General features: G+C 33.9%; 1 non-coding gene across 1 annotated transcript; it reads right to left on the bottom strand.

The window, feature by feature from the left end:
* Window positions 1–310: 310 nt before the first annotated feature.
* LOC139860700 (small nucleolar RNA R71) lies at window positions 311–417 on the bottom strand. Its single transcript, XR_011763328.1, has one exon. It is a non-coding gene; the product is annotated as a small nucleolar RNA R71 (small nucleolar RNA).
* Between the last annotated feature and the right edge of the window lie 7,494 nt (window positions 418–7,911).

Here is a 7,911-nt window from a genome sequence, read left to right as displayed (position 1 = left end):
TAAGCCAGAAGTTAATGCGCCAGATTATGAAATCAAAGGACAAATTCTACACATGGTAACTAACCAATGCCAATTCAGTGGTGCACCGAATGAAGATCCTAACGAACACCTTCGTACGTTTAAAAGAATTTGTACACTATTCAAAATCCGAGAAGTGGAAGATGAGCAGATCTATCTCATGTTGTTTCCCTGGACTTTAAAGGGAGAAGCCAAAGATTGGTTAGAATCGTTACCTGAAGGGGCGATTGACACATGGGATGTTTTAGTTGAGAAATTTCTAAAAAGATTCTTTCCGGCATCTAAAGCCGTGAGACTTCAGGGAGAAATTGTTACGTTCACACAAAAGTCAAATGAAACATTATATGAGGCGTGGACAAGATTCGGAAGGATGTTGAGAGGATGTCCTCAACACGGTTTAGACACTTATCAAATAGTACAAATATTCTACCAAGGTGTCAACGTTGCTACACGAAAAGACATCGACATAACAGCTGGTGGTTCCATTATGAAGAAAACCGCAACTGAAGCTTACAAAATTATTGATAACACAGCCTCCCACTCTCATGTGTGGCACCAAGAGAAAGATATATATCTCTCATCTAAAGCAGCTAGAGCCGATTCTAGCCATAACTTTGATTCCGTTTCCGCAAAAATAGATGCTTTCGAGAGACGAATGGAAAAGATGAATAAAGATATTCACGCAATACGAATCAGTTGTGAGCAATGCGGTGGACCACACTTAATGAAAGACTGTCACATTGAACAAACGATGGAACAACGTGAGAATGTTGTCTATATGAACCAAAGGCCTGGAAATAATTATCAACCGCCAAAGCTAAACTTCAATCGAAATCAAAACATTCTTTACAATCCAAAAGGACCCGACAATAACTCGTATAACCAACAAGGTCCGAATAACCAACCAACTCCAAACAACACTTTCAATCAACAAAGACCTGGCTTGTATAAACCACCACAACAAACCGACGAGAAGAAGTCAAATCTGGAAGAAGTGGTATTCAAGCTAGTTGAATCTCAAACACAATTTATTGAAACTCAAACCCAAACGAACGAGAGATTTGATCAGTCATTAAGAACTCAACAAGCTTCCATTTTGAATCTAGAAAAACACGTAGGTACTCTTGCTAGCATGATGAGTGAGAGGGAACAAGGAAATCTACCGAGTAATACTGAAGTAAATCCTCGGAATGAGAATGTTAATATGGTTTCAACGAATTCTGAAAAACCAGCACCAGAAGATGGGAAGGTTTTAGATGAGAGTAACAATGAAGAAGTTACACCACCACCACCCGAGTATGTAAAGCCAGTGGTGGCACCATACAAACCACCCATCCCGTTTCCAAGAAAAGGAGTTGAGTATGAGCAAGTGATAGGTAATAAAGATTGTGATACCTCTGGAAAGAAGAAGAAGAAAAAGAATAAAAAAGTGCAAGAAACAAAAACAGTAGAAGTAAACCCGGTGAAGACAGTTCCACCAAATCCTCCACCTAGGGTAGGTGATCCGGGTGAATTTATTGTTCCTTGTCTACTTAGTGATTGTGTCATGTATGATGCACTGGCAGATTTAGGTGCAAGTGTGAGTGTTATGCCTCTTTCCTTATATAAGAGATTAGGTGTAGGTAAGTTAAGTCCAACGGATATGAGTGTTCGACTCCTTGATCAAACCATTAAGCACCCAGTTGGAATTGCTAACAACCTACCCATTCACGTAGGTAATTTAACCTTTCTAGTCGAATTTATTGTCATTGACATAGAAGAGGACCCAAACATTCCTCTAATTTTAGGTCGGCCATTCTTAGCGTCCACCAAGGCGTTATTTGATGTAGGAAATGGAAGAATGACACTTAAAAGTGGTGACAAATCGATCACCTTTATGATTCGAAAGTCTAAATCTCCACCAGCCAAAACCGTTGAACCAGTAAAAACAATTGGTAAGAACCATGTGCTTTTACCAACTCCAACGGTAATACTTAGCAATAATGAAACGCCTAAGTGTGGGGAAAATGAAGTAACACCTAATGATGACATGATAACAAAGAACCCCGTTGTTGATACAAAATTAAATGATCCCGTTATTAATAGTTCAATGAAGAAACTTATTAAATGGATTCGCGATGCTAGAATCAAGGGGAACTTTAAGTTATGTAACCGGTTAGTATCCAATCTATCACCTAAAGAAAAGGAGAAACTAGTTGAAATTGTGGATATTACACAGGAATCCGACCAATGGCTTAAAGAAAAAGTCACGGATATGCAAGTTGATTATGGACCAAGAGAAATTAACGATGAAGTTAATCACAATTTTGACACCACGGCTACCTAAGTGTGGGGAGATTCAAATGTTCTAAAAAAAAATGCTATCTCGAGTTAGTTGTTCTGTTCTCGTGTAGTTCCGAGAATGGAATCCAATTGGTCTTTTCCGCTAGCAGACACTAAAGAACTAGTTTCCTCCCTCCATTCTGAATTTTTTTTTATTTTGTAGGTTTTATATAAAAATTAATATGCTTTTTAAATTTAAGTTTTGTGTGATTTTAAAAACAAAATTTACTTTATTTCATTAAGTTAAAAAAAATTGATTTCTAAAATTCGTCGTGAGTTGAAGACTAGGTCGTTGAGCCGAAATTGCTTTACCCGAGAGCGGGGCGAAAAATTTTGTTATCATTATTTTTAATTTTATTGATCTAAAGTATGCCAAAAAAATATTATATTTTATAAATTTTTGAACGTGGGGAAATATACCCAACTTCAAAAATATGTATATATATGTTTGTATTTTATATTATGTACAAAACAGGGTAGAACAACGCACTTTCAAAGACTAACATTAAGTTCAGCAATAGCTACTGATTTTGACGACAAGAAGCAAAATATCAAATGTGATGTAAAATAATATGCTTACAAACTGGGTATTTTTAATCACTTTTCTACACTAATCACCCTCATGAATTTATAATTATAGTCTGATTTCATGCAAATGAGGGCATTGCATGATCTCAAGTGTGGGGAAGGGTTATAAATTTTCTCGGGTTTGCACTTAGTTTATTTGCCAAATTTTGTGAAAATTTGAAAAATTTTCAACTAAATGAATTTAAAATCATGTTTATACATATTTATGAACGGTGAAAACTAGGTGATAATACCGAAATTATCGTTACCTCGAAAAGGACATAAATTGAGAAATACCCTAAAACGCTTGAATTCATTTAAAATGAAATAAAAGAAAATAAAAAGGCAAAGAAAGAAACTAAGTGTGGGAAGAATGTACCAAGTTATTCAATTTAAAACATATATCACATATTTTTGTACAAGATTATTGCAGGTACTTTTGCTTTGGACGATACTAATCAGTTTTACCCGGTTTACTGTAATACATTTGAAAGAAAGATGGATCTACACGATGAATCAATTCCATCATTAAAAGGAAGTAAAGTCTTCTGAAAAAGACACGCGCTTCTTGATTTAGGTCATGAAGTTGTCGTCCAGACCAGCTGTAGGTTGACGAAAAATCTAGAAAAGTCATCACTAAAATCAGCAGGAAATCCACGGACCTCGGCATAAAACAGGGTCGCCATGTGGTCAGATTTATCCTAACCATGAGAAGGATTTATCTCGTACAATGGGGAGGCACCGTGCAAATTAGCTGGATAAGACTAATGAATCAGATCCCCAGAAAGGTTAATCTCCTTAAAAGATCAAAAATCAGCTTTTAAGCCTGATATTACTCAATCCTTGAGATTGACTTTAAAGATTGAGAATTACAAACTCATGGAATTCGATGATATCTAAACTCGAGCTTGAACGAGAAAATATTTTGATCAAAATACAAACCGATTTGTTTTCTGAAAACCCATTTTCAATGCATTCATTACCATTGAACGTAAAATCCTAGGAATTCACCTGGAATTCATTAGGTCACCTGAACCAAATCGGGTGTCAACCGTAAGAACGGTGGTTGCATAGCATGGTCGGAGACAGGACCTTGTGCCAGACCGAAAAATCATAGGATGATCTTTACTATTGCTCCTACCAAGGATAGTTCTAGCATCCGACACGTTAAAAAAGACCATGAAAATCTGCATGTCATTAGACATTGCCTTAACAGTTTCTTGTTCATCGCTTTCCTTTACAACCGAACGGTAGTTTACCGAAAGGTAATATACGGAACAAGTAAACTGGATGTGTGCTATTCGATACCGGGATAGCAGTGGATTACACGAACCTAAAATTTTTAGCCAAAATATTGATCCACAAATATATTTTGCAACACCGATGATGGATCAAATCAGAAAACTTATCTAGGGTAAAAGCTAGAATGAATTTTCAAAAGATCAAATGTTTTCATAAAGATCCAATTTCCTTAATGGATCTAAATTTTTATAGTCATGTGGGACTGTAAACCATATCGTTACTACCATTGTTTATACCGCCATATCAAAATCACTGATGTACAAAGTGTGAAGAATAAAGAAGTGATTCTGGTATTTCAAGACTATATTGCTTGAGGACAAGCAACGCTCAAGTGTGGGGATATTGATAAGGCTAAAAAGGAACATATATTTCATAGCATTATCCCCCAAGAAAGACAAGATTTTAGTTGCAATTGTTCCATTTTCAAGTGATATTCGTTTATATTAAATAAGTGCGAAGACAAAAGGCAGATTCGACAAATTGAAGACAAAAAGGTCCAAAAAGCTCAAAAGTACAAGATACAATTAAAAAGGTTCAAATTATTAATGAAGAACGTCTAAAAATGACAAGAGTACAAGTTACAAAACGCAAAGTACACGACATAAAATAGTACGCAAGGACGTTCGAAAATCCGGAACCGGGACATGAGTCAACTCTAAACGCCCGACGCAATGGACCAAAAATATCTAGTCTACTATGCACATAAATATAATATAATATATAAATAATTATTAAAATTATTTATATTTTATATATATTTAATAAATATGTCGACGAACAAGAAGACAAAAGATATGTGAGCTGTCCAGCGTGGCCATGCGAGTCGCATGGCAAATAGGCATAAACCCATGCGAGTCGCATGGCAGTAAAAATCTGGCCAAATGCCTATAAAAAGGCAGTTTATGCACGAACTCAAACACATCTTTTTCTTTTCCTTCTCTGTAAACATATAACATAAATAAATAATTATAATTTTAATTATAATTTTAATAATTATGATTTAGTTTAGTATTGTAACAAATGATTTACGGGTTTTAAGTCAAGACTCTGCCCGTGTAATACTACGATATTAATACCCACTGTAAGTTATGTCTTTCCTTTTTAATTTAATGTCTCGTAGCTAAGTTATTATTATGCTTATTTAAAACGAAGTAATCATGATGTTGGGCTAATTACTAAAATTGGGTAATTGGGCTTTGTACCATAATTAAGGTTTGGGCAAAAGACCGACACTTGTGGAAATTGGACTATTGACTATTAATAGATGGGGGGTATTGTCTAATTGAGTGACAACTCATTGGAGTCTGTCGAACCTATCTTCAAATTAATTATCCTAATAATTAATAATGATTATGGTTGTCCTATTTAGTGACGTTCATATGGAATCTATTATAATCATTTAATTAATTATTCGGGTTGGGTAATTGATTATTCAAACTGATCAAGTGGGTAAATTAATATTCATATCTAATCAAAACAGGGGTAGATTACATACAGTGATAACTGGTGTAATTGTTGACAGAAGTGATAACTGCGTCACAGTTTAAATCCTTAATTAGTTGGAATATTTGACTTCGGGTATAAGGGTAATTTGACGAGGACACTCGCACTTTATATTTATGACCGATGGACTATTATGGACAAAAAACCAGATAGACGTATCAAATAAACCAGGACAAAGGACAATTAACCCATGGTAATAAATTAAAATCAACACGTCAAACATCATGATTACGGAAGTTTAAATAAGCATAATTCTTTTATTATATTTCTCATCGTATCTTTATTTACTGTCATTTTATTACTCGCAATTTTATTTACTGTCATTTTATTTATTGTCATTATTTTACGCACTTTAATTTCGTCATTTATCTTTACGCTTAAAATATAGAATCGACAAACCGGTCATTAAACGGTAAAACCCCCCTTTTATAATAATATTACTACTTATATAATTATATATATTTTATATAAATATAGTTAAAAAATATAGTAAGTATCACCAGCTCCCTGTGGAACGAACCGGACTTACTAAAAACTACACTACTCTACGATTAGGTACACTGCCTATAGTGTTGTAGCAAGGTTTAGGTATATCCCATCCGTAAATTAATAAAACTTGTGTCATATTTTGTAGTATTTTGTATTAAAAAAATAATACTATTTCGTACCCTCACGCTACATCATCAATATCATATAGATATAGAACATGTGTTTAGTTGATTTTAAAAGTCAAGTTAGAAGGATTAACTTTTGTTTGCGAACAAGTTTAGAATTAACTAAACTATGTTCTAGTGATTACAAGTTTAAACCTTCGAATAAGATAGTTTTATATGTATGAATCGAATGATGTTATGAACATCATTACTACCTTAAGTTCCTTGGATAAACCTACTGGAGAAGAGAAAAATGGATCTAGCTTCAATGGATCCTTGGATGGCTCGAAGTTCTTGAAGCAGAATCATGACACGAAAACAAGTTCAAGTAAGATCATCACTTGAAATAAGATTGTTATAGTTATAGAAATTGAACCAAAGTTTGAATATGATTATTACCTTGTATTAGAATGATAACCTACTGTAAGAAACAAAGATTTCTTGAGGTTGGATGATCACCTTACAAGATTGGAAGTGAGCTAGCAAACTTGAAAGTATTCTTGATTTTATGAAACTAGAACTTTTGGAATTTATGAAGAACACTTAGAACTTGAAGATAGAACTTGAGAGAGATCAATTAGATGAAGAAAATTGAAGAATGAAAGTGTTTGTAGGTGTTTATGGTCATTGGTGTATGGATTAGATATAAAGGATATGTAATTTTGTTTTCATGTAAATAAGTCATGAATGATTACTCATATTTTTGTAATTTTATGAGATATTTCATGCTAGTTGCCAAATGATGGTTCCCACATGTGTTAGGTGACTCACATGGGCTGCTAAGAGCTGATCATTGGAGTGTATATACCAATAGTACATACATCTAAAAGCTGTGTATTGTACGAGTACGAATACGGGTGCATACGAGTAGAATTGTTGATGAAACTGAACGAGGATGTAATTGTAAGCATTTTTGTTAAGTAGAAGTATTTTGATAAGTGTATTCAAGTCTTTCAAAAGTGTATAAATACATATTAAAACACTACATGTATATACATTTTAACTGAGTCGTTAAGTCATCGTTAGTCGTTACATGTAAGTGTTGTTTTGAAACAAATTTTTTTTTATAATATCAATGGGAAAGGGGAGGCTTACTTATTATTTCACTTAGCGAATTTCAATATTATTTTATATAGACGATAGATAGATAGATAGACAGTGATATAAAGTGATATATTGATAGAAAGATTGAGATGGCATGTTTTCTTTCAACTTGTGATTTATCTGGTTTATATATGTATAATAAATATACACTAACTACATGCTTATCACCATTACTTTATCCCAATCGATCATGCATTCCAAAAACACACAACTACATCTTATTTTTTACATGTGGTTCAATCACTACCTAACCCCACCATTTATTCCATATATATATATTTTTTGGACCGATCTTTTTTTTCAATTTACTGCATCTTATTTAGGATGGAGAGAACGTAACAGAGCACGATGTACCAGTCCGTGAAAAACGGGGATATAAGAACTACTACTTGGGGACAGCTAGTTTATCGAAAAATATCTATAGGTTTTTAATTATTTCATT

Source organism: Rutidosis leptorrhynchoides, chromosome 7 (genome assembly GCF_046630445.1).
Source record: "Rutidosis leptorrhynchoides isolate AG116_Rl617_1_P2 chromosome 7, CSIRO_AGI_Rlap_v1, whole genome shotgun sequence".
Taxonomy (NCBI): Eukaryota; Viridiplantae; Streptophyta; class Magnoliopsida; order Asterales; family Asteraceae; genus Rutidosis; species Rutidosis leptorrhynchoides.
Note: the sequence above shows the minus strand (reverse complement) of the source record. Positions and strands in the feature narration are given on the sequence as shown.